At 50.8% G+C, this 27495-nt stretch overlaps 3 long non-coding RNA genes across 5 annotated transcripts in view; 2 read left to right on the plus strand and 1 right to left on the minus strand.

The window, feature by feature from the left end:
* The window catches only part of LOC311435162, a 125591-nt gene that overhangs the window by 50994 nt on the left and 47102 nt on the right, over positions 1-27495 (plus strand). The window lies entirely within an intron of this gene.
* LOC311429835 lies at positions 2350-5095 on the minus strand. 2 transcript variants are annotated; one of them, XR_014688391.1, is made up of 2 exons: positions 4636-5095; positions 2350-3674 (listed from the first exon to the last, which is right to left on the minus strand). It is a non-coding gene; the product is annotated as an uncharacterized lncRNA (long non-coding RNA). The 2 variants fall into 2 exon arrangements; XR_014688392.1 differs by lacking the exon at positions 4636-5095 and adding an exon at positions 4409-4552.
* On the plus strand, positions 20989-23098 carry LOC311430264. The gene is made up of 2 exons (XR_014688647.1): positions 20989-21354; positions 22721-23098. It is a non-coding gene; the product is annotated as an uncharacterized lncRNA (long non-coding RNA).

The following is a 27495-nucleotide window of genomic DNA, read 5'->3' on the forward strand; positions in this document are numbered from 1 at the left end:
GCACATGTAGAAACACAAAGCTAAGCGTTATCGCAGATAAGAGCTCGCTGACATTAATCCGCTTCAAATCATCGTCCAAACTGCCTCAGAGTCAAGCATGCGTTCAGTGACCTTGCAGAGCACGCGGTTCCCCGGCTGACACCAGACAGAAATCTCCCGCAGTAAGCGAGGAATGCGGCCTTGCCAAAACAGACACGTGGGGAGGGTGGGTTAGAGGCGAACCCAAACAGCAAAGCCTGAAGAAAAGGACCACACGTACCACTTACTTCTCCCCGTGGAGTAATGGTAATCAGACTAATTGCCAGGTACCTGAGCGAGGCGTTGTGCCAGGGCTGCTCCCGAGGAAGGCCCCGCTTTTGGGGGAGCCACGAGGAGCAGCCCTGAACCCGCAGGGATGGGAGGCCAGCATCAGGGGCACACGCAGAGGCTCGTGGCATCAGGAGGGAGCCCTGCGGTCCCCAAGGGGGACCTAAGGGAGGGTCAGGATGGTGGGAAGAGGTGACCAGTGTGACACGGTGCTGGGCAGACTCCGCATTGAAAGCGTCTCTGCTAGTTCCTTGGAAACGACCGAGGACTGAAAGCATCAAAGAAATAAAGCTGTTGCCAGCTGGAGGAACAATAGGCGAGCCGGAGCTATCTTTAGCCCAGGGGATTAAATTCAAATTGCAAATGCAAAGGCCTCCCTGCAAGAAAAGGCCTCGCTCACTGTGCTACCCAGCGGCAGTGTGAGCGCCGAGCACAGCACAGCCCCACAGCCCCGGCTCATCCCCTGCCTGAAGGAAGGAAGGAAAAAAGGAAAGAAGGAAAGAAGGAAGGAAGGAAAGAAGGAAGGAAGGACAATGATACCCCCCTCAGTCTGCAGGCAGGGGTTTTGAATCCCCTTCACCCATTTTCAGCCTGCACTGAGGGCTGTGGAGCACCACGGACTGCTGAATGTGAAGGGCACAGCCAGCCCCAGGAGCACAGCCATGGCTTTGGTGAGCTCAGTGGACTCGCACTAAACCCAGCAAGGAGCTGGGGCACTCTGCCACCAAAAAAAAAAGCTGCTTTGAAGCTGGCTCCTGCAAATCTCAAACTGGAAAAAAAACACCACGTTGTATCGAAGGAGCTGGAAGTTAGGGGCTGCAGGCACAGCAAGGAGAGAGCGCACACAGCTTTTGCCTGATAACTTGCCTAATGAATTGCAGGCTTCTAAGCTGATTTGTTCAGCTGGGGAAATCCCACAAACACCTCACACCCGAGTGCTCGGAAATTGGTTTAATAGCCTCAGCGCCCGTAATGAAACACCACCATGGAGCAGAGGTCCCAGGTCTCACCTCCATGTGCGGCTGCGTGTTACGGAAACCAGCTTCCCTCTGCTTCCACCGAGCGCTTGGAGGAGTTTTTTAGAGTCACAATAAAGATTTTTAATGGCAGCGTAAATGATGGTTTCAGGAGATCAACTGTGCAGCCGGTCCAGCCAGGGCTATGCGCAAAGCCTGCCAGCAGTGCCGTGCGTTTTAACTCGGTGCTGCAGCCATCTGAGCTTTTATGTTTGTTATTTCATTTTTAAGCAGCCATTTAGCAGTATCTGGAGGGCATTCACTCCTCTAATACTTAGCCTGAACGCATGTGAAAGGAAGGGCTTTAGCAAGTGACTGAGCTCTTTTAGGAAAAAGAAAAAAAAATCCTGCTCCATCGCGGTAGCTGCTGTGGTTCTGGAGCTGGGGGAGAAGGCAGGGAGAGCTGCACCTTGGCCCCGGCTCTGCACGCTGCAGGGTGCGAGGGGAGCCTGGCTGGATGCAGGATCCCTGCCGCAGCGGCGTGCGACAGCCTCCGACTGCTGCTGCCACCCTTGGAGGGGTCAAGGCAGAAGTGCCGGCGCACGGGGGGTTAACGGTGAAGTTACAACTCCAGTTGTTAAAATTCACAAGGTGTAAAATACAAATTGCACGTGGTAGATGAGCTGTCTTTAAAGTTTATATCATGCTTTCTCCCCTAACCCCCCGTTCAAAGCGCTGCTGGCACAAGCTAATGAGAGCACACAAAAGGGGGAGGCGCAGCCTCCATGGGACACAGATTACACGGGGGGCTCAGCCGGGTCCGTCTGGGCTGTGGTTACAGATATCTGGCTGCAGGGAGCCGGGGGAACCCTCATCATACGTATGCACGTGCAGTCAGGTCAGAATGAACAGTTCGTGCTCACTTCTTCCTCTCCTCAGCCTCCTCAGTGTTAAAGGTATGAAGCACCGCCTTTGAAGTTTGTTCTCTTTTCTTTGATTATTCCCAGCGCTCAGTTTAAGTCATTTTCCTATCAAAAACCAAAAAACAACAACAAAACATTTTTAATAGTTCCCAATGCAGTAAAGGTTTTGTGCTTTTTTTTTTTTTTTTTTTTTTTTTTAACAGCTAACTCCAATCCCATTTTTTATGGGCACCTCATGACTTGGCACACAAACACCTTCCAGAACCAAGCTGCCTGCGTTTTGGCTCGTGCTGTTCCTCCTCCCTCAATACCACTCCTCTCTCCGTCCTAGGGCAGGACGTGTAACAGGGGCAGGTATTCCCAGCCATGGGGAATCCCCAGCCCCATCTGCAAGGGTTTCTCCATGCCCTGGCTGACCCCCTGTGTTCTGGCCCAGGAGTCAGTCCCCGAGGGGATTTTACTTACATAATTCGTTACCCACCCAAGGAAGAGCTAGGGATCAGAGATTCGCTACAGAAGAAAATATGTAAATACCCAGAGCAACTAGAATGAGCATCAGCTTATGCATAGCTGACTGAATTGAACACAAACAATGATGGAGAATAGGATGGGCTGGAAGAGGAAATTTAAATATTTATCCTAAACGCTCTTTCTTTGCATTTCTTGAAATAAATTATTCCCAGCAATTGCAGGCAGAGATTGTTGATTAATTCCAGCTAAGGCAGAGAGACGGGAGAAATTGCTGTACATCATGTTTCTGAGTTTCAAATGGGGCTTTTCATTTTTCTTTGTAGTCTTCATGATTGGGCTTTTTGGCTCCAGAGTGATCTGTGGGTGGTTTTGCAAGGGAGTTTGCTGCTTGCATCACGTGGGCAGATACAGACAGCGAAGCACTGTCACACATAGCAGGTGAGGAGGATTATCTTTCTGTCCAGAAGGGTCGAAACACGGGCTCTGACCTGGCCAGGAGGTGCCAGGGCGAGCAGCACAGATGCCCTGAAGATTGCGGGGAGGGACCCACGCCGGGGCCACCCTACCTGCATCCCTCTCAGCCGCTGGCAAAAGCAGCGAGCGCCAGAGGAGAGGCTGAAAGGAGGCTGCTGTCACAGCTGGTTGAGCCCCGGCTGACAGAAAAGCCCCGGGGCCACTGGCAGTCAGGCATAAATTAGAGCAGCGGTGAAGCTGCTTTCGTTTATCCACGGGCACCAGTCCAGCCCCAGCTGCTTCAGCAGCAGAGGAAGGTCTGACAGCAGCCCGTCCTGCCTCAGCCTTCCACTCCCTGGGCTGAAACGGGTACAGCTGTCCTACGATAGCAAACCATGAACTGGCAGGGCTGGTATCCCGTTGGTTTTGGGGAGGCTGCAGCATCTCAGCAGGTCTCAGACAGAGGGGACATCCCATGCCTCGGGACTGGGAGCTGAGCCTTGCGTGCCCTCTGAATCTCTGTGAGCAGCTGTGCTGCAACTCACATGAAGAAAGAATGCAATGGCTAAAAAAAAAAAAAAAAAAAAAAAAAAAAAAAAAAAAAAAAAAATAGGGCTGTGTAATGGCTAATCCCCCTCAACCCCAAAGAAATCCTGCTCTGGGGTCTCATGTGGCTGCTCCCTCCGTGCCCCCAAGCCCACCACCCCATGCCCGCAGCACAACAGCCACGCTCAGGGGCACTCGGCCAAGGCACCATGCAGCTGGTGTGTGCTTTCTCCGCTCCCTCTGCAAGGGGATTTTCTCACGTGCTGGCCCAAGCCCGAGCCCAAATCACCCCTATGTGGTCCCAGGGCAGGACCTCAGCTCTCAGCGTGCAGCCGTGAATGCAAAGCATGCCAAGCACTGCCTTCGAAGGGCAGCCAAAAGCCGCAGCAGGAGAGCAGTGCCTGCCCCGCAGCAGCACGCTGAGGCTCTCCCCGGGCTGCCACACGCTGGGGCAGCTCTTCTGACTGCTCCCAGCCGCAGGCAAAGCTCAGGCACGAGCAACAGAGCAGCACGCCTGGCTGGCAGCACACGCCGTACCCATCCCAAGCGGCGGCTGGGAGGGAAAGGGAGCGCCTTCCCCTCCCCTGCTGTCGCCGGGATTCAGCGAGGGGATTTGTGGTGGAGCCTTTGCATGCGGCGCTGTTGCACAGTGCAGGAGGAGCGCAGCACACGCTGACACAGATGAAATAATTCCCCAAAAGCCCAGGCTTTGCAGTACAAAACAGATTCCCCGCACGCCCCCCAAAACGTTACCGCCTCTTTGGTGAAGGTGGGAGCCTCGCTGATTTCTCTGTTTAAAGGCATTTCTAATGCTTCCCTCTGATCTAGTTTTCTCTCCTGTAATCAGTGAGAGTGAGACCTTGGGGTTTTTCTGGAAATCCAATCAGAGGCTCCTCTGCACCTTCAAACACTCCGTTAGACGTGGAAGCCCTCCCTGCCCGCTTACACCGTGCAGCGGCCACTGGGGAGCGATTCCTTACAAAAGCCTTGGCAGCACCCAGCAGAAGGAAAGCCTTGTTATTCTGGCCGGAGCTTTAAAACGCTGCGATAACGTCAGCAGCACGTTAAGGCCAGAGCATTCCTCTCCTCGGTTTTCAGTGCTCATCCTGGTGCTTTTGATGAACAGCCCCGGAGGCAGCAGAAACTTCCCCACAGGAGGGTGGCATGGGGCACAGGGGCTCAGGAAAGCAGCCCTGGGGGCTGGAGGAGCCAGGATCCCCCTGCAGCAGCGGGTGGAGAAGGTGCCCAGCAGCAGCCAGCATCAGGAGGGCTGCGCACAGCTAGCACCAGCACTGAAGAGAAACAAGAGGCTATTAAACCGCTAGCAGAGCCCATGGGGAAAGAGCCTTGCTGGTTCAAGATACACAGAGGGATTTAAAAACCCAGGCTTAGGAATAAAAAAGCAAAAAAAAGAGGTTGCTGGGAGGCAGTGCCTTTCAAGAAACCTGCAATGGAGTGACCACCTGAGGTTAATCCGGGCAGAGTGGGTGGCAGGCATAAGGAATTACTTGATTGAGGGGGACGGACCAGCTGAATAAGGGATTTATTTGTGAGAAGGGCAGAAAAGGAGGGTTAGGGGAGCACGCAACTTGGTGGCGGAGCCTTTTCACAGCGAGCGGCTCACCGCAGTTTCTAATGAGCGGAGGGAGGCTCAAGCTGACTGCCTTTTTAAAGCCATTTTGATAACGCCGGCCGCGCTGCAGTCAGCTATTTGTCTGCGCCTGCTGGCAGGGACAGCAAGTCGCTACCCAGCATAATCCCCCGGCCCCGTCAGCTCATTCAGAGGTGTCAGCCCCAGCGTCTAAAAAGGCCCGGCCCGCGTCCCGGCAGCCAGCTATTTCAATGCCTCGCACTCTTTTGTGCTCTTTCTCTCCTTCTGCCCTCTCCTCACCCCGTTCTTTCCTCCCGCCCGGGCTCTGGGGGAGGCTGCTCGCCCGTCGCCCGCGGCCGGGGATCCCCGGGTGACCTTCGCGTGGCCTCGCTGCCAGTTCACTGAGCTGCCCTTCCCCATCAGCATCACCGCCGGCCAGCGCGCTCCAGATTAGTTATGGGGGGGCAGAGCGCTGGGGGGGCACGGGGAGGGAGGCCTGATCCCCCCCCCGGGGATATTTTAGGAGGTTTGCCCACGCTTTTGCATTGATGGGGATGTGTGGGAATGCCTGCTTCTCTGGGAATTTTGATGAGAGTGGAGTCTTTCTTAAAGCAGCACATCCGCAGAACTGTGCCGCTTCCCTCCCGGCTCTTTGGGGAGCTTCAGTTGCTCCTCCGAGGCTGAACCATCCATAGGTCCTCCTGCTGGCTCGCAACCTCAACAATCCCACAGCCACATCTGGTGTCCCCACTCGCACACAGCCCCATGTCACCGGGAGCTGCTGGTGGGACAAGAGATCCTGGAGCAAACCCCTGCGGGCACAGGGACATCGCCTGTCTCTCCCTTGGGGCCACAGGTGACAAGGCTGCTTGTGCTCTGCCCGAAACCCTGATGCTGGATCACATCGGAGTAGGTGGACGCTGGGAGTGACAGGAGGCTGTTTTTATTAGATGCTTTTATTAATTATTATTTACACTGCTGTCACTTCTTCTCCCAGGAGTTTCTGCAGCCTCGCCTTTGGGTACGAGCTGCCGTCTCGGGGCAAGGTGACTGCAATCGCCCTGCAGGCTCAAGGCGGGGTGGCAGGCAGGACATGGGTGGCCTGGGCGATTTGTGCTGCTCAAGGCAGCTTTGCCTGGCTGCTGATGCCGACAGCTCCGTCTAAAATCTTGGTGTGGATTCAGTGCCTTTCAGTCCCGTCCGCAGCCAGGGAGAAAAGCGCAGCTGCTGCTGAGCCGGGCAAGGGACCTCGCGGGGGAATTGCCAACGTCACCGAGCTCCCTCCACGTGGCTAGAAATAAGCCTCCCCGACAGCTGCTGGGTCCCCAGCATTTTTCCCTGCGTGAACTTTGGCCGCTGTTAACATCCCGGATTACTGGGGGTCTAGCTGGAAGGCAGCAGATGCTCCGCGAGCGGCACCAGCAGCCCCTCGCCCTCCCGTCACCTCCCAGGGACACTGCCTGCACGTGAGCCGGCTGACAGCAAGGGTTTAGACGAGGGGCAGACAGCCCCCTCCTGAAAAAAACAACACCCTGCCACTACCTCTCATTAACAACATCCCGCTCCTGTGGTTATTTTTAAAATGAGGCGGAAAAAAAAAAAAAAAAAAAAAAAAAACAGGCTGAAGTTACGTGTTTATCCATACAGCTGTGGAGAATAACACTGTAAAAATAACAAGCAAGCTTGTTCCTCTGGTCGTGCCTCCCTCCCTCTCGGTGAAAGATCCTCACTTCAAAGGGAAAATGTGAGTTCCCCCCCCCCCTCCCCCCCTTCTGCATTATTTTTTCCCCTGAAAATGTTTTTCCTCCGCGTTTCCAAAGCATTGCCCAATTAATTACTTCTAGACAGCATCTCGCAGCACGGCTGAGCAATAACGAACAGATCCTTGTGGCTCACATGCTGGTGGCTTAAAAAAAAAAAAAAAAGACTTTTAATCAGCTGAATGAACACAGGGGCAAAGCCTATTGAACTCGAGCGTAGCAGAGAGCCCAGAGCAGCACCAGGAGCAGAGCGTGGCTGCTTGGTGCTGCTTGGTGCTCACTCTGGCCGGTGGCAGGAGCCTTCTCCAGGCAGATCCCTGGAAGAGACCTGGCAGGGAGCCACCTCGTGCACGCCGCAGCCGATCCCAGGCTGCTCGTCAGGCAGTGAAATGGTTTGTGAAATGTTCCAGCTCCGTCCCTCTCCCTTTTAAAGCCCCGTGTTTCAACCTGAGTGACTCCGCTGAGAGCAGTCGGCACACGCTCCCCCTCCTCCACCAGCGCAGGCAAAGGTGCAGCAAAACTTCAGCTCTACCGCCAAAAGCCACGAAGCAGAGGCTGTGCTTGCCCTCCAGCATCCCTGCTGCTTTCTCATTACAAACATTTTGGGACCGGCACTATCTTTTTACTCTCCGTACAACATTAAAACACGGAGATCATCCGCATGCTTGCAATTTGCTACTGCAGCCTGGGTAACATAGGAGTAACAGCAATCCCCGCTCCATCTTCTGGTCCTGTTCCTAAACAGGATGGATGGGGACTTTGGGGAAGTGCACAGCTCTTTGCTCCTACGTTCCCTTGAGGTCTCTGACATTAAGATCCTTCAACATCTCCTCGCTACTCCCTTCAAGCGCCTTTTCTCCTAGCCAGAACCTGCCACTAGGAACCACATCCTGCCTCTCTATGCCTCTCTCTCTCACTACAGAGCTTTCTTTAAATATATTTATATATACATGTATTAACTGTGTACAGTTAAGGCCCAACCTGCTAATATTCTGGCAATTAGCAACATGCCTCTCACACAGAAAATGCCTCAAAGCGCTGGGCAATTTTACTTACAGATTGCATCTTCCTTAATCTGATCAGTGAAATAATATTTACCGTACCGGGTTAGCAGGAGTCCTGTATTTGGGGTGATCGCTGGGAAATCTTTAGCAAAGACGTTCTCCTGCCTTGCTAAAATTTCAAAACTCTGCAAGCATTGACCTTTGTGTGGGGGTTGAAGATGACCAGCTTGTGAAGATGCTGGTACATTTTCCTCCTCTCAAAATTTTGGTAAACTTTGCTGACAGGCTCAGAAAAAATAAAAAAAAAAAAATTGCAGCTGGCTCCCCCAATCACCAGTGAATCACCTGGCCCACACATCAAGCATTGCCTCCTCCGGGGTGGAATGCAGCATGAGACGTTATGCAAAATTAATTAGCGTTGCACAGGTTGATTAAAAGCACTTCCCAGGGCAACGGGCTGTTTCTGCCTCTCCTTTTTTTTTTTTTTAATTTTTATTTTCTAACATAAAAGGAAAGGAAGAGAAGGGACAAGATTCCCCCATAACGGATGACTACAGAGCAAACCTGTGACTTTGCTGAGAGGTTCGTACCAGCTGCTGTTCAAGTTAATCTCCACCTGAGAAATGACAGCTCTCCTGAAAGCCACAGCCATTGCACTCCAAGAGCTTGCTGTGATCTCTCCCGTGTTTCTTGTGCTGGCTGGGCACGACAATACCGAGCCTTGGACCTGCAGTTTGAGAAATTGCTTGTATTGTCTGCGAGTGTCACAATCACATTATCATCCATAATTGGCAGCGTACGGAGGAACTTCTTGGGGCCCTGCTAGCTCGCCACGCTCTGTCCCTTCTGCTTTGACCATGCTTGATGCAATACAGGGAGTACAAATGTGGCTTGATTGGATTAAGGCCTTTATTTCTGTGAGGTCTGCTACTATTCACAGAGGTTTAATTAAATTTGTGACCTCCAAGTGGTCAGGGAATGTGTGTCAAGTCAGACACATAGGAAAACTGATTCACGCGGCAAAAGCTTTGGAGGTGGACAATGCCATTTGAATCTTTCATGACACTGACACCAAGAGAAGGGCCGCAGCAGCAGCACCAAGCGATGCGGTTCTCCTGGGCCTCCGGGCTCGAGCTGGGAAGGTGCAGGAGCCCAGGTGAAGGCCAGAGCTTCTCGTTTTATCCCCACTTGATCCTTACTGCTTAGCTGGTCCTGTTCCACCAGGGCAGCGAAACCGAGACCCCATCCATGGCGGAGCCCGTGGAGCAACAGCACTGGAGGGCTCGGTGCTGCCTCTCCCTTCTCTCACACCCCAACCCACAGACGCTGGCAACTCCCTCCCTTCGGGCAATCCCTTCCCTTATCCACTCCCCTCTCGGTCTCCTGCCTGCCCCACACAGCAGATCCTGCAGCGGAGACATGCCAAGCGGGGCACAAGATGAGTCTTGTGGACTTTGTGGCCTCGGCACCCAGTAATTTTGGTAGCGCTGGGTAGGGCAGACTTTTCAGATTTTAAAGCTGCTGTGGTCTAATCGCATTGACCATTGCTACTTCAAACCCTGTGGGAACACTGGCGTGAGTCTGCCAGGACATTCCAGTCCACTGCTTTGGGAAATGGGTCTGTAGCCCCTGTATCACCTCTGGAAGGAAACTTTTTGTCTGGTTTTCCAGGGAGCTGGTGGGCCCTCTGTTGTTGTTCATGGCAGCCTGGTAGGGACTTTTCCAGAAATGTGGATTTCACTGAAAGCAGAGATAGAAGAGGGCTGTTGCCTCCAGGGAGATGGCAAGAAGCCTCTCCTTTCTGAGAAAACATCTCTTTGAATGCAAGAGAGGAGAGAAAGCAGATGTGTCTCAGGGATGAAGGGGGGGAGACGGTACCTCAGCATGTCTTTAGCCTAAAAGCATAGACGAGTTGTAGGCAGAGGTAGTATCTTTCATTAAACAAAGCAGTGCAGCTGGGAAAACAGCATGGCTTTTGGGAATGCAAGCCCTTCGTCAGGTCTGAAATAGAAGCAACAATCTCTCCAAGGTAAATATGGGTAAGGACAGCCGGGTTTATGCTAATCCATTGGATGATCCGGGAGAAATGATAGCTGGTATCTGCAGAGCAGGGGGGGAGAGGGAGGAAGAGACAAATATTATCAAGACAGTGGTGTTGAGCTTGAAAGGAACAACAGGGCTACATCCCGCCCCCAAGCCAGAGGAGAGCCAGGGGCACTGGGTGGTCTGCAATCCAAAGTAATGAGAGGCATTTATGCTGTGTCAGACAGTGACCAAGCGAGGAGGAGAAGACCTGCACTGCCACACAATAGCAAGTCAGTTAGCACCAGGACATAATCACAGCACAGAGGGTAAAGGTGGAGGCAGAGGGACACCTGACATAAAAGAGGGGTGCCGTGATGTGGAGGAGGGAAGCAGAAGATGAGGAAGCAGAAGAACAGAGCTGGGGAAGACAAGGAGTGACTGATAAAAGCACAACGGAGGGGGATGAGAGAAGACACACAGAGGGAGTTGTAAACAGTTGACAGATTGGGAAGCGCTCTGTAGGTGTTGAAAGGAAATTATAGAAAAGAGGACACACTTTTCTAGGAGGGAGGGAAAGGCACTGCAGCTAAAAGAGAGCTCGTAAATACCGCAGGGAGTGAGGGGAAGACACCTAAGCAAGGATCCCACCAAAACAAGGCTCCTGTCCTGTCTGCCAGGGAAGTGTTTCCTCTCACAAAACAGGTTCAGGGATCCAGAAGGAGCAGCTCAACCACCTATAATAAGCACGAAACATTTAAAATGCCATAAAAAAAATAGTTAAAAATGAAAGGCAAGAGAAGCCTGAAAAGGAGCCCAGAGAGGCTCCGATTAAGTATTTCCAAATGGGGTCCATCAGGAACATCGGGAGGGCTTCTGGACCATCAAGAGGGCTTCTTTTCCAAATGTAAATAAATATGATAAAAATACACACATCCTGCAAAACAGCAAAGGATACTGTATGGTTTCAAAACAGTGTCTTATATCTGCAGGCAGCCCTTCTGCATATTTCTTTTCCCCATTGCTTCAAACTGCTACAGAATTGCAGGTGCACAACTTGGACAAATGTCATCTTATTAGAAGACATTTAGGATGTGTGTATGTCATTTAGGATGAATTAAAACCTTGGAGATGAAATTGCCCGCTATCCTGAGGCACACACTGAGGAATGTTTCAGCTTATTTTTACTCTGGCGGTATATGCTGGAGACATTGTCTTGTTCAGAGTATCAAAAAAATCGGTCGTAACTTTAGCAAAATTGTAAAATAGCCATATTTTTGTATTTGTTGTAACATGCATGCCTCTTCTCAAGCTTTGGTTTTGTGTCCTTATTGGGTTGGAGTTTTTTTTAACTATGACCCTAAATCTTACTGTCCTTACCCCTTAAATATAATAATCACACTTAATGTGGAGAAGGACACTCAGCAAATGGTCCTAGAGCTTTAAGATTTCTCTTCAAGGGCGTTATCAATAGTCTCTTGGTGAAAGAGCTCATGGCTTTCCTTCTGTCTGATGGTGCCCAAGTGACTCTGTAGTTTAAGCAAATAGCTTAGCAAATGTATTTCTAAGCAATCATCCTCTACACCATTCTCTGTGCACCAATGTCAGAGAAATACAGTAAGTGCCCCACTGCTCAAAGGATCCAATATATCCTCTTCTGTCCTCCAAAGCCTGCAGTTTGTAGTAAATGGCCAGTGCTATCAATTCAGTACCTGCCCTTTTCCCCTCTACGCAGTGCTGAGGTCTTCACAGGAAAGCTTGTAGGACGGTGGTCAAGGCTTGGAAAAAAGCATGTTTGCATACACCAGGCACCCAGCACCACCTACTCCATTTAAGCATTTCCCCAATTTATGGCAATCTGATAGTGAGCCCTATAGTCCACCTTAGCAGCCATGATGGCTTTGGGTCACAAAAAGAAGGGCTGCGATCATGCTTGGTCCTCTGATAGCATTCAACCCGATTCACAAAGCTTCTCACTTGGGCCATGTGCGAGCTTGGTACATTGCATCCCATGGATACAGGCACAACTCACTGCCCAAGCAAGATAATTCAGCCAACAGCCACCATCTCCTGGGGCCACCTGTGTTGAACCTGCAGATCTTCCTCACTACTTAAGGGGCCAGCCGGCCATCAGCCTGTGTGCCAGCTGGGCCTCCGCATAGCTACCCTGCGTCTGCAGCAGATGGCTGGGTCCACAGCACGTGTGATAGCTGCCAGCACCTTCCCCGTGAGCAGGATAAGATCAGATGGACTCCCACATGCTGCCCCTCCTGGCACTGATTCGCAGTGGACGCTTCAAGGTCAGGGATGGCTAAACAGAAGTCATCCCCGCTTGGGGTCACAGTTATGACTGTCTTCCAAGCTGGTTGTTGTGGTCTTTCCTTTTCCAGAATAACCTATCTCCAGAGCCCTCCCCTGCCAAAAAGCAGAGCCTGTGTCCAGAGGAACAAGCACGAGAAGGCACTGGAGTATCTCATGATGAAACCAACCTTCTCTTCTTGACAGTGCCCTCAAATATACTGCTCTTGTCACTGACCTTTACCAAGATCTACCCATTTGCCTGTCTGAGAAGCCTGTGTGTCTAGGTGCACTGGAAATTGCCTGGTCCCCAATTCCTTCTCTCTGCACAGCACAATCAGAGCAACTCGGGGGGAATGCTCCACGTGGTTTGGGACAAGATGGTTCGAGTTCATCTTCCATTCTGGCTGAACCCAAATGCAGGATTAAGTCCATAGTAATTCATTGTTTCTACTTCTTGTTACAGCCAGTGGCGCTGGCAAAGGAGACCTCATTTCTGGCTGCATTTCTTTTACACATTTTACAAGCTTCTGCAGCCAGCAACAGCTTTAAGAGAGGGTTTCTCCAACCTGCAAATGCCCTTTTTGAACTGTCATATCTCCCAGTTCAGAGATTCTGGCAACAAGTCCCCATATGAAACCACAACAGATCCTTTTCCCTTGTTCAAGGGGACTTGTTCTTTAATATATCCTGACATGAAAATCTGCATGGTGGCAGAGATGAAAGGGTCATCATGCCAGAGTGTGAGTCACCTCAGGTTGCTGACATTACAGGAGTATAATCCTGTCATGTAATTTGTTCACCTGTGTTACTCCAACAATTTGACTTAGGGTATGCAAGTCTGTGGGACAGATACTGGCTGTAGTATCATTGTGTATGAGGCTTGTATCCACATGGTTTTTCATCACTGTTGCTGGATAACATTAAGATGGGTGTTAAGACATTGTCTATCTGAGGTTTTTGAAGGCAATTGTGGCCTTCAGCAAGGAGAGGGCTCCCTGTGCCTGTCCTATGCTGTGTAACATGGCAGAGAAGGGTAACCTCTCCCTCAGTGCCCTTCTCATATGACCTACCCAAAAGGAGGAAATCATTTCTCCCCACTGGCCTACTTTATAATGACTTTCTGTTTCTGTTTTTGTTTCTGATAAAATTAGGAGGTTACATTGTTCTTAACAACCAGATGAAGTCTGAGACCTTCACTCGGTGCTTACTGAATCTTGCTGAACTTAAAGGGCCTCGCCTGACTAAAACCAAAATAAAAACTGATTAGAATCTTTAGGATTTACATTAATTTTCCTAATTGTCCTATGATTGTGAGTGCCATTTTCCCTTTGATGTATTTTCCACCTGTTGGGTGTTGCAGTACCTTCCACATTCTTCTTACAAGGTGTCCAAGCCAAGGAGCCCAAGTGAAGGCCTACATCTAATGTTGGTCACTCTCAACTGTTTTTGAGGCCTCTCACATGGTTTGTGGCTAAAGCCTTGAGCCCAGAAATACGGAGGTTAGCCATAGAGATGTGGTGACCCAGCCTCATCACCCCCTGCGAGGCCAGCAGCCTTGAGCTGGGTGGGCACCAGCAGGACATTGTGTTAGCAACCCTCCCCTTCACACCAGCTGGTGCTGTGCTGGCCCTGGCAGGATCAGCTCCTGTAGAGGGAGAATGCTGAAAGGGGAACAGTATTTCACTCTGTTAGCTGTCCCTTATCCTCATCAACTCTGCCATGTGCCTAGCTGTCTGTGGTGTGGCAGACACCCCTCAGCTGGGAGGTGCGGTGTTGTACCCCAGCATGACTGACAGCAGTCCCCAGGCCCTGACTGCTGATGAATACCAGCAATGCCCCTCATATAACGAGGATTTTGCCTCTTCCCGGCTTGGAGAAGAGGAGTCCTGTGAGCAGCACCATCGCTTATAAGTAACTGCGCCTTTCAGCTTCAATGACACGTCGCATCCATCCTTGAGCTCTTCCAAAAACTCCCTCCTGGGACTTCGCTTTCCTCGTAACTTGGTGTGACATGCATGGGCAAGGAAGCAGAGGAAGGTCTCCCTCGGCGTCCACTGTGCCTCCTGTAAATGAAAAGGCTGCAGTGGGGGCAAGGAGGGGGTTGTGGCAGAGAAAATAAATCACACCCTGCGTGTATGATGCCAGCGAGGCTCCGGAGCGATTCTATGGGCCTTCGCTAAGGGGAATTCATATCCTCCGTCGTTCAGGGCCATGCTGTCAAACAGCGTTGCTTGGCTTCTGCCTCATCCAGCGGCCTCGTGTATTTCCCTAGCCACCCCACTCCAATCTGCTTTCACAAAATGGTTTTTCCCTTTTGGGGAGGGGAGGAAACAAGCAGGAAAGCAGGCCCAGGAAGCACACTGGAAAGCCCACACGAGGGCTGGGGGAGGAGGAAAGGCAGCAGGTGAGCGGGGAGGACTGGGGGCAGGCTGAGCACACCAAGGGCTTTCGCAACACAGGAATTCGGTGTCTTCCCCCCTTCTTGCACCCTCATCTTAATTTAGCATCTATTCTCCTGTGGTGTCGTAATTACTAAGATTACCAAATGAATCTTTTGCTTCTGTACACACTGGGCATTCAGCGGAGCTCTAATAGTTGTCATTAAGTTTTCAGGGAGGTGGGAGAAGATAGATTGAATGCATGCACTCCAGCACTGCGCAGAGCCCATTGATGGCTGCTGAGTAATGATTTTTTTCTAATTGGTGGAGAGCAGCGGCCCTAATGGATGGAGCCTCTCTGTGCATTTACACTGTCTCCTCAATCAATAACCCTCGCTGTGCCTGGCACAGAGGAGTTCCTGAAAGCCCCTTTGCAATAATGGATTGCTGGAGGTTACACAAACTGCTGCCTGCCGCTGAGTCAGCCCTCCGCCAGGCACCTCACGCGGGACAGGCACGACGGGCAGGGATGTCCTGCGGCCACCGGCACCCCGCAGGCAGCACGAAAGGGTTTTTGCTGCCTGCAGAGCCCATGAAGGCTTGCAGGAGCGGGGACAGCTGGGAGGCTTTTTATTGGCTTTGCCTCGGGAAGTTTGGCTTTTTACGAGGAGGCTTTGTGGTTTTGTTCCCTCTCATCTTCTTAAAGAAAAACCCACAGGCCAGATCTTGAGTTTTAATGAGGCCAAAATCATTGAGAGATCAGGCCACAAGTCCCAGGCTGTGCAGAGCAGGAGACCAGCTCAGGGAGAGCAAGCTTTGACCCTCTTAAGCCATCACCCTGCACCACACATGCACAGGCTGCTTGTATCTGAGCCTTCAGCATCCCCTTTTTCTGCTTTCCTCTCTGATGGATGATAAACAAGTAACAGGCGCAAGGTGGCTCTTGAAATTCAGCCTCACCAGTGCATTTTCAAGAAGCAGACAGGTCTGACAGGTCAGGGGGAGACATGATAAAAGGGACGTTATAAGGTATCTAAAAAGGGATGCTTCCACAGCGTGCCAGCCCAGCTTACCCTTCCCCCCCAAAGAAGAGCCTTTCACTGATAAAAAAAAAATAAAAATAAAAATGAAAGGGATTTCCACGGTTTGCTGGGACATACAAACAACCAGGAGCTTCTTCATTGTTACTCTTTTTCTGGGAGGACCGCATCCTCACAGAGGACTGTGAGCACTTCAGAGTGACAGCACATTTTCACTGTAAACTTCAAGCCCCCCAGAAAGGTTCCCCTAGCTGGGACCTTTTAGAAGTGAACCTGCCTTAGATATGTGGTCTGGACCCCAAAAACTCTCAGTTATGCCCTGTACAGTGTCTTCTCTTCTTGCTTTGTTGTTAAGGCTTTTAAGGCTCCTTGTTTGCCCAAGCTTTACCCAGCTACACATCCCAGGCCATAGCCACAGTTTCTGGAAGGGAGGTTCATGTGGGCAGGGGAGGGAGGGCTTGGGATGGCCCTGCTGGCATGGCTCACTGCTATCAGTCCTGCTATAAACATGGATGGTTTTGATCTCCTCGGGCACTGAGGCATTCGGTATTTTCAGTTGTCCTCTGCAATGCTGTTTGGGCTCCTCAGAGCTTGTAACGCTCCCTGATCCTTCTCCCTGAGACTGAGCATGAGTTCAAGTTTTGCTCCTGGCTCGCCTTGGCTACAAGCTGAAAACACAGGCAAGTAAGACACAAGTGTGGGGATCTGGCCTCAAAACTTGAGACCAAGACCCAGGCCTCAGCCCTAGCAGGTGGAATGGCTGTGTGGGGCTGTGATGCAGGGAGCATTTAGGTAGCATGATTTGATGATTCCTCCAGCACAGAGGGCTTAGCACAGAGCAGATCTCAGCATCCCTGAGCAAGGGATGTCAGAGGGAGGTGGGTGGCTTTGTTCACCTGTTTTTCAGCAGCACCTCTCTCCAAGATGAAGACAGGTCCAGGCTCACAGAAGGTGAAGACTTGGAGGATTTCTGTTGAACACAGCATGCCAGAACCCAGAGGGGAATAACTCCCCCATGCTCTGTGAGATCCTCCTGAGATCCTCCTGATCCCTAACACCTGAGATCATCCCTGAGATGCCCAGGATCACCATGTCACAGGATGAAACAGCCTGGTTTAGGGTCCCAGGGCTGCTCTTTGCCTGGGCCCATGTGCCCCAGGTGACAGCGCACACTAGAACAGGGTGGCAGAAAGCACAAGGGAGGCACAGACAGAGTGCCAGCAGGCAGGGATGGGATTTTAAGAAAGAAGAAGGGGTCAGGGAGGCCCTTCTGTAGGACAGAGGATCTTGGAAAGGAAACCCAAATAACTGTGACCATAAGGCAGAGCTGCAATGGCAGGGACGTGGAGCAGGAGCTCTCAGGGCAGCTGCTAAACTGAGCTCTGCAAAGGGGAAGGCTAGTAAGAAAATACCTTGATTAGGAAAAGCTCCTTAGCTAGCACAGAAGAAGCCAAAGCAATGGCAAAAATAACATTCAGGAGCAGGATCTGGCCCAGCTGTTGGCCCTGACTTGCCAGTGCAGATGGTGATAAAGGGGAAGGATCTGCCTCATTCCTTCTCCTTGTCAATAGCTGTGTTAACTCATCAGTGCTGCAGGAGTTAAAATAAATTGCTGGATTTTCAGAGCAGGACCACGAATCACCTCTCGTCGAATACAGCCTGTAAACTAGAGAGGGTCTGGGCCCCATGTCCCACCACAGCAACATTGATCCTTGCGGTGGGGCTTGCTGATGGTCTCGCAGCACAACTTTGGGAGAACAGAGCACAAGATCAGGGGATCCACAACGCAGCCCGAAGGAACCCAGCCGTTAACTTACACTGCTGCTGCTTCACAGCCCGCTGACTAGCAGGTGGCTCCGATCAATCAAATTGGAGACATTTCCATAAATTTTACCTTCTGCCTAGCTTTTGGAACTGGAGAAAACCTGTGGACACCATCCATGTGCTCAGGCGAGGGGAACTGTGGCAGCTGAGGCAGGAATGTTCGTGCCTCCCTTTTTCTGCCTCTGCTTTCCTGCAGCACACCCTTTCAGGGCAAGGAGCTACGTGAGTGCCTGCCTATCTGAGAGGCAAGTCAGCAGCGTGAACCAACGCAAGATGCCCTTTCTTGCTCACGGCAATGAACCTGTATTCTTTGTTTATTCACAGCCTTCTTTAATCTAGAGGCAGTCATCTTCACCTGGGAAGCATAGCTTGCTCTTTGTTTAGAAAAAGCACAACCTCCTCACCTGCATTTGTGATTTCTCCCCTGCCGTGACAGCTCTCGGGGACTCCAGACCTGTCCTCTGCAGCTTCTTTTCCTCACTTAGCTTCTGCTTTAGGAAAGTAATGTCTGCTTTGGACTTGACAATCAGGCGAAACACGCAAACGAGGATCTTCCCAAGCTATCCCTCAGAACAAACCCCAGTTCACATAATTTCAGCAAAAGAGCTTACAGTGAATGATGTGAGGATACCCATCTCTATTATGGAAAAAGAAAAGAAAATAAATAAATAAATAAATAAATAAATAAATAAATAAATAAATAAATAAAAAGAACAGGAGCTGTCTGAAAGAAAATTGCCATGAAGGAAATGGAGTGGGGCTCCATTTCTCTGACAGTCACAGTGATACAGCTTGCATGAGAATTTATTTCAGTGTGCTTCTTCAGCACAGACCAGGCTCCTGGGGTGTTTGGGATCTCATTTCCTAACTTTCTTGATTGGAACTGCGGCATGCATTTGCTTGGCTTTTTCCTTTTACAGTATAGTTTGGGGTCCTGCTTGGTTTCTCACAACCTTCCTGCCCTGTGTGCCTCACCTCTTCCCCAGCCCCGCCATAGTCGGGAGAGATAAGGAAATGCTGAGCCTGTGCCAATGACCGCAGCCCCAGTGAACTTCAATTCATTTCTGCCCTTCTCCCAGCAGGAAGCACTCCCCTCTGAGAGGCATTATCCCACCCATGGCTATTTACAGCAGTCAGGAGTTGAATATTTTTTTTCCCAAAGCATGTTCTGATTATAGTTCAGGGTAAAGGCTCCCCAAGAAAAGCAGAAACATCTCTTCCATACTTTCCAGCTCCAGAAAAAAAACGCTGAACTGGTCTCTCAGATGGTCTCCAGAGTCTCCAAGAACATGGACTTAGCCAGCTGTAAAAGATGCCAAGGGATAAATATGCTGGAGGAGTTTCAGATGCTCTCCCTCAACACGCACAGCAGCTCATGTGCTGGCCAAAGGACAGCAGCATCCTAGGTTCACAGCTGGCCTGAGGGTCTAGGTGAGGGTCTGTTCCCACTTTCTCCCCACAGTATTTTAATTTGACACCAGAGAGTTTCTTCTTCCAACTGCTGCTTCAGATCAATCTCTCTTCTTTCAGGCTTTGTTTCACCTGACTTTGGGACACCACCTGTTTGAAGCAAGAAATCCCTGCATCCGATTACACACCTTGGGGCAGAAGGCCAAAGTGGTGCTTAATAAGCTGTCCCCTTTGCCAAAAGCAGCAGCATTAAATCCTGTGAAACGGGCAATTGCTGCAGCTGAGATAGCTCGAGCTGGTGTGCTGGCAGGACGGCAGCCAAATGCCTCTTGGCAACTGCTGGGCCAGGTTCAGGAGCTTACACGTAGCTGCGAGCTCTGGCAGCGAGTCTCAGAGGCACCACATGCCCAAGCATCCCGAGGGCAGCAAAGTCTCTCACGTCACTGCCTGCCACCCAGCCCGTGAAGTGGCATTGCATCAGCTCCAAGAGCAAGAGGGGAAAGAGAGAGAGATGTTCACTCAAACTGGCAGCTGCCTTTTGTTTCCCGATGGCAGCTGCCAGCAAGAGGCAGGCAGGGCAAGGGAAAAACACACAAGAGCAACGTGCTAGATGCAAAGCATATTACACGCTAGATTTAAAATAAAATAGCGTGCATGAGGGGCAAATATTCGGCATAACACACAGCGACTCAGCCCCACCACTCTGCTTCCAGTTCCTAGGAGCCATGGTGCTAGGCTGGGCTGGAAGAAAATGTTAGAGGACGTGAGTGCCTGAACATTGGCTTTCGTCATCAGCTTGAGGCAGGTGAAAGAAGAAATATCACTTTGGTGGAGAAGGGTGGTCTGTGGCTGATCCTGTACAGTGGGCTCGTTGTTCCTCTCTCTCTCCTGACAGCCTGCTTGCTTCCTTTTCTCGCGGGAGTGCCTTTCAGTCAGTTTAATGCTTTTGGCAGGGCAGCAGCTCTGGAGCCTGATCCCCTCCCTCAGCAGAAGCAGCGCTGGCGGCAGTGCAGCACATCCCTCTCCTTCTCCACATCACCCCCAGCCAGCAACCCCAGCACCACCGCCAGCCATGGGGGAAGCCCTTTGCCAGGGCAGAATCCACTCTGCAATAGCTGCCAGGGCATCAGCAGTGCTGGAGAGGGTCCCTGTCTGCAGTACTCAACATCCCTGACCCTTTGCCTCCCCATCCATCCCAGCGCCTTTCCTCACAGAGGCATGTCAGTGTGGGTGGGCACATCTTCCCCACTCCATTTGTGAGCACAGGTTTGGGCAACACAGTAAATTTGGCTCTGGGCTCCCCGGTACCAAAATGCTTTGGCCACACGGCGCTCACTCTGCGGGTTGGAACTTGTTTTAATGGCTCTGACAGGCCAACTTTGTACCGGCAGCTTCTTCTGCCAGATCAGATATCGCTTCCCCACCCCACTTTAACATCATGCCGTGTTCAATATCGTCTCCCTGCACCGAGCTCCCTTCATGCCAGATCAGGTATCATCCATCCACCTTCTCCCAGCCACAAAGCACAAAGCTGGCACGCGTTCCCCACCCAGCGCCCCGGCTGATCCACCAGAAACACGATCACACACCTGCACCTGCTCCCGGCTGCAAGGTCTGCTGCTCCTTACGAGGCAGCACCGCGCACCCCAGCACCAAAAGGAGCTGGTGTCCAGGTGCCCCAGCACCGGCCAGGGCAGTGGCAGTGCCTGCAGGCTGCAAAAAAAAAAAAAAAAAAAAAAAAAAAAAAAAAATAAAACAAATAAAAGAAACAGTTTACCATGTTTTTCCTGCTGCCTCCACCTGCCAGAGCTACCTAAAGTTAGTAAAGCCACGCGAAGAAAACGCCTTTCCTTTATTTACTTGTTCTGGTTGGGGAGCGTAAGCACACCTGAAGCGGGTCTGAGCAATGCAAGGAGATGATTCAGAGGGACCGGGATTATTTTGAATGTGCACGAGAGAAAAAAACATATTGTGTGAAAGTGAAGTGACACTGAATGTGGCCATGGAGATAAAACGTGTTTTTTTTTCAGCTCCTGCATGCAAGAGCGGCATTTCTCAAAGACAGCTTTTTTTTTTCTATTTCACCGTCTTTCTGTTTATTTTAAGCGAAGCCCTTTTTTTTTTTTTTTTTAGGTTTAATCTTTGTATAGAACATACTCCATGACCCTGACAGAGGGAAGGAAGCCAAGTCCTGCATCTACGAATGTGTTTAGAAGCACCAAATGATCAAAGTCAACACTGCGTGAGCAGCAGCTGAGTTCCCCCTATTATCTTGCACTCCCAGGTCTGACAGACCGCATCACTCCGTGTGCTGATGGATCAGTGTTTGGTACGCCATGAATAGGCAGGGTGCATCCTAAATTAACCAGGTGAGAACACCCAGGTTTGTTTTGCATGTTAACTCTGTGTTAACGCTGCCCCTAAGTGGTTAAGTTGGTTTATTGCAAGTTAATTAGCCCTCATTTCAGGCAGTTATTTATTTATATGTCAAAGGCTGTCATGTTTTTCCTCTTTCGGCTTCGTGAGTAGGCCTCGCGTCTCTTTCTAGTTTGTGTTTGCATCCTGCTCTGTGTGGGTTTTGCACAACCACAACATTTACAGTCAGCTCGGCTCGGAAAATATGCATAGAGGGAAACATGGATGCCTACTACATGTTTATTGCTCGATCCAAGAGAGGCTGTGATCCTCTTAGCAGGCTCCTCTCCCCCAGCTCGTTTTAATTAGCATTTCAAGGGCTGCTCGCTACAGCAAGCTGGTGAGGCCTCAAGTTCTGGTGGGCTGCTTTTTGCCTCTTTGCCCCTGAAGATCTTGAGGTCTCTTCCAACCTAGAAATTCTGTGATTCTGTGATTCTGTGTGAATTAATGGGCTACCTCGCAGCTGTTCAGCGCCTGGGCACTGCCTGCCCTTTTGCAAGGCGTGTTGATGCTTCTCCTCGTGCACCCATCCCTCCTGTTAGAGGGGTGCTGCTGGAGGACAGGTAGGTGTGGGCACACCACGTAGCACTGTCCGGGCTTCCCTTCTTCTTCGTGTGTGCAGATGGAGAGGAGAGGTGGCCAAGTGCAGCTCGCTGTCTCTAAAGGGCTTCATGATGAAACCGTGAACCAAATGGCCGCAGAGTTTGCCAACATGCTGGGCTTCGAGGTGCCTTCTGAAATCATCCACCATCCTTGCTTTAGTTGCTTCTGGGCTGTGGCTGCCCTTTCAGGGAGCAAACTGCCCCAAAGAGAGTATTAATTAAGTGGCCACCACTGGCCCTTCAAAGTCCAAGCAGGTGACTTCTTCAGCTCCTCATTTAATAGAGTTGAGCCCCACAGTCAAAGCAGGTTTTCACTTCTGAAGAGCTCCTGCTCCCTTTGGGATGGTGTGCGGCAGAAACGCACATCGCTGCTGACCCTGCCTCATCCTCCTCGGTGGGGTCAGGGTCCACACGGGCAGGGAGAGTCCGCAGCAGCAGGCAGAGCGGCGCGGGCACGCTGGGCTTGTACCTCTGGAGACCTGGGTTCAGAGTCACGGTCGGGTCTCTAGGTGAGCAAAGGCAAGCTGGTCAGTATCGCCATGCCAGCTTCTGCACTGCACCATGCAGCACAGCTGTCCAGCCCTCCTCAGGGTCTGTCCGCAGCACAGGGGGAGGAAGGTGAGGAAGAGCAGTGGCAGTGCAGCTCGGGACACCTGGATATAGTGGCAGGCTCTCTCGTGATTAACCCCGTGGGTTTATCAGCCTCTTGTTTTCACAGGCTCTAAAATTCCTGTCTAAGACACCACTAAAAACGAAGAGCAGTGAATCTTCAGGAGGGTCCCAGCCTTCAGCACAGAGCACAGGCGGCTTTTCCTTCGTGCCCTTCACCTTGAACGAGCAACATTTATCTCCTGACCCCTTTGCTCATGAGCATGCAGACTGGAGTCCGGGGAGGCGTCTCGCTGCCTCCAGCTCTGTGCATCCACACGTTACCTCCTCGCAGCACATCCCAGCGCCGGGGCTCGGAGGGAGATGTCCAGCCCTTCAAAGCTGGTGCTGGGGGGCTGGAGGGGGGCGAGCAGGCGTCCTGCCTTCCCCAGTGCCCTGCCGGAGCTGCTCAGGGTGGAGTGCCCTGCTCTGCGGAGGAGCGAGGGCTGCCTTCATCCCGGCCTTGCGCAGCATGGTTGGACACAGCATTAAGGAGTCCAGGCACTGGGATGCAAAATCAGGCGCTACGGGCAGTGGGAGATGAGCTCACTCATCCGAAAAAACCTTCAGGAGGGTATCGCCGAGGGCAGCCCTGCAGGATCCCTGCTCCTCTGCTTCCTAAAAGCCTGCCACCGTGTCTCTGCAGGGCTGTGTTTCTGATCAGGGCTGGGAAAGTCTACGTGAAAGCTCAGGGACTACCTTAAATACCCCTAACCAAGCCTTCTTAAAACTCCCATTAAAATACAAACACCGCAGTCAAGACGGCAGGCTGGAGATCTGCCCAGTGGCCAAATAAATCAAAATATTACACTGTTTGCAAGCGCCCATTAAAATCTGACAACTGGCTAGTTCCCAAGGCAGCGTGGATCTGAAAGATAGAAACAACGTGACCCTTCCCGCAAAGCAGCCCGGGTTTATTGCCTGCCCTTTCAAAGCAGGGCTCTTAATGCCGGCCTTTTCCCAGGGGCCGCGGCTCCTCACACCCCCAGCCAACACCGCCAGCCCCTGCCAGGGTCCCTCTTGCCCAGAAGCGTGGCTCAAAGCCTCGTGCCAGGTCTGAGGCCAGCACAAAACCCAGCCACTGATCTGCATGCGCTGCCTTGGTGACGTCCGCGGGCACTTTCTGTGCTCTTGATCTGTTTTCCTAAATACGTTCATAAATGAAAGGCGGAGAGTCTAGAAGGGAAAGAAAGAAAAAAGAAAAAAAAAAAAAGAAAAAAAAAAAAAAAAGGACAGAGAAAACGAGCAGATTTTGATCTAGTAAGCAATTTAAATCTGGGCTGGCAAGCTGCATTCGTTCATTCATTAATTCAGTCGTGTGCTCAGAAAACCCCAGCAGGACTCCCTTCCAGTGCAAGAACTTCCGACTGTGAAATAAACCCCGCGTAACCAGATTAACTATGAGGTATGTATCAGCCAGGTCTCAGGCATTAATTCAAGTATATTTGCCGTGCGCTGCACATCGCCAAAGCCTGATTTCTGGGTCAGGTGTTGCTTGCTGGCAGGCATAAACTCTCCGAAGTTTCCTGTCTTCCACCTCCGCCTGTATTGCTGCTCCCTGCTCAATAAATAAAAAAATATTATTATATGTGCTGTCAGGGAGTCTTGATTCAGCTGTTAATAGCAACATTATCAATACCTTGTCTTTCAGGCTCACATAACTCAAAAGTGCTTGAACGGTTTTGTTCTGGCATTACGAAAATGAATCATTTTTGGGTTGAGCCCAAGCATAGAAAATCTCACCTTAAAACTTCAGCATTCGTAAATTCAGAATATATTTAGCGTGCAAAAACTGATGGGCAAGATAGAAATCTCTGCATAAGCTTAGTGTAGTCTTCCACCCAGCAAGTCTGCGCTGTACTGAATCACCCGATGATTACTGTCTGTGCGAATAACTTCAATTATAGTATTATTATGTTATTTATCATTTGACAAATGAAGCAGGACGACAGCCTGTTTGCATCAGGTGCTGTACAAACATTTGGATGTGCTCAGGCAAGATCCCGAGGACTATCCATAAAGTCAATGGGACATGAGGGGGAATCTTCAGATGAGGGCCCCTTTGCACAAGCAGGCTGATCTATGGCCACCGTAGCAAATGCTGCGGTCTGGCTTACCAACCAGCAGCCCCACCAAACTCCTGATTTTCTCTGCATGCTCCCCTGTGGGCCGAGCAGAGGGGAACAAAGTCAGCACTGAGACTGTTTGCACAGACAGAGGCTGTGAATGCATTTGTTTTAAAAGTGGTGAGTGAGAGGGGTTGCGTTGTTTGGATTTTTAATTTTTTTTTTTTTTTAATTTTTTTTTTTTAAGAAGAATGAAATCTTGATCTGTCCTGGCTTTCAACGCTTTTTATTACTATTATAGCCATCTAAAATACATTTTACGATGCAGTTAAAAGTCATGTATAGCCTCTACTGCAATTTCAATACTTTATTTCAATTCCAATTCCTCATTTGCTGCGGGGAACCCAATGCATGCTAACGATAGCGCTTCAGTCACGGAGCAAGCTGGGATCCTTCCGTTGTTAGTGAGTTGTCCTCATGCAGTTAAATGTTAAAACAAAACTCAGTCCCTGTGTTCTTCACTATGCAGAGAAGTTCATGCTGCCGGGACCTTTGTCACACCTGCCCCACCGATGAAAGTCTGCACTTCCCACTTTTATCAGCCTGGCACCTTTCAGGGATATTAGCTCAACGTTATGTTTGCAGTGAGTGCCTTTGCACACAGCATGTGCGTGTGTACCTGCTATCTCTCTGAAGTCTGGAAAAGGCCACTTACCAGCTGGCCCAATTAATTCCCGGGCTTTCACTGGACTGGAATTTGGAAGCTCGATGTATTCTTTTGCTGTGGACTGCAAATCCCACTCTTTAAATTGGATCTTTCTATGCAAAGTCCTTGCTAAGTCATTGTTTTTGCTGGTGACATTCAGCCATTCAAGAGGCACGTCAAAGAGAGCAGAGATGAAAACAGGCAGAAATGACTTTTGTCCTTCCTCTCATCTGGCTGTCAGGGAAGAAGGGTTGGAAAATTTATGTTCATCAGAGTCCTCCAGTGCTATTTATCCAGTTCTATTCCAAATAATATCCATGAAGATTTTTAGCTTGTTAGCAATGAAAATGCTTAGCTGACATTGATTTTGGAGCTACATGGTGCTGAATACAAGCTGGTGCTTTTGCTCTTGAGCCGTTGGATGTCATGCAAGAGCATGATCAGACGCTGGCTGAGATGAGAGCCTCCAAGGTGCACGCATTAACATTGCGGTGAAAAAAGCAGCCTCATCCCACCAACTTTAGAGAATATCTGTGGCTCTTTGCTTCTTAGACATCTGCGAGCACCTGTAGTGGGTTTACGTGGCAAGGTTTTGGTAGCAGGGAGCCATAGGGGTGGTTTCTGTGAGAAAGATCTAGAAGCTGCCCCATGTTTGGGAAGGGCCCCATTGTTTTCCAGATCCGAGCCAATAAGCGATGTTGTATTGCGCCTCTGTGAGAGCATATTTAAGACAGGGAAAAAACGCTGCGCCACACAGCAGCCGGGAGAGTCAAGGGAGTGGGAGAACAGCCTTGCACCAAGGTCAGTGTGGAAGGAGGGGGAGAGGTGCTCCAGGCGCCGGAGCAGAAGTCCCCTGCGGCCTGTGGTGAGGACCATGGTGAAGCAGGATGTCCCCCTGCAGCCCATGGAGTACCACGGTGGAGCAGGGTTCCACGCTGCAGCCCGTGGAGGAGACCACGGTGGAGCAGGTGGCCCTGCACCGATGGAGGCTGCCGCCTGTGGAAGACCCCTGCCGGAGCAGATTCCGGGCCGGACCTGTAGCCCGTGGAGAGGAGCCCACGCAGGAGCAGGTGATCTGGCAGGAGCTGCTGCCCGTAGGGGAGCCAGGTTGGAGCAGTTTTCTCCTGAGGGATGGACCCCGTGGTACGGACCCATATCTGGAGCAGTTCTGGAAGAGCTGCTGCCTGTGGGAAGCCCACGCCGGATCAGTTCATCAAGGACTGCATCCCGTGGGTGGGACCCCACAGCACAGGGGACGAGAGTGACCGAGAAGGAGCGGCAGAGAAGAAGTGCTGTAGACTGACCATAACCCCCATTCCCCGTTCCCCTGCGCCGCTCGGGGGGAGGAGGTGGAAAAGGGTGGATGGGGGGAAGGTGCTTTTGTTTTTTTTTTCCTTTGTTTTCTCACTTCTCTCGCTTGTTAGTTGTAGACAATAAATCTTACTATCTCCTTATGCCGAGTCTGTTTTGCCCGTTACAATAATTATTGCGTGATTTTCTCATCCTTATCTCAATCCTTGAGCCCTTTTCACATATTTTCTCCCCATTCCTCTTTGAGGAGGGGGAGTGAGAGAGCGGCTGTGGTGGAGCTCGGCTGCCCACTCGAGCGGAACCACGACAGCACCATCTTTTCTCATGCTAGTACAGTCTGCTCTCTCTTTTCACAAGACTTCGAGGGACAGCGAAATCACTTCAAACCAGTTTTATCACGTGAAAAAAACAATTAACAGCTTTTCCAGGAGAGAAAAATTTCAGGTGTTCATCATGGATTCTGCTGCAGTCACAAGCAGCCCACCACAGGCACTGTTCCCTCTGACAACAGGATTTACGATTGTATAATATTCTGTATTATAACTTTAATTTCTAAACTCCATGAGTGAGGGATGCACGGTGGCTTTTAGCTCTGGGTTACACACGCATGTGATAGATAAAAGACAAAGGGCCTCCTAGTCTCAGAAATACTTCCCACTCCCTGTGCTGAAGTCGTCACACTTTTTTTTTTTTTTCTTAAGCTTCGTAGAAGGAGCTTCTTCAGCTTCTCCTCACAGAGCAGGTTTGACAGGTCACGAATGA

Source organism: Aythya ferina, assembly GCF_964211825.1.
Source record: "Aythya ferina genome assembly, chromosome: 1".
NCBI lineage: Eukaryota > Metazoa > Chordata > Aves > Anseriformes > Anatidae > Aythya > Aythya ferina.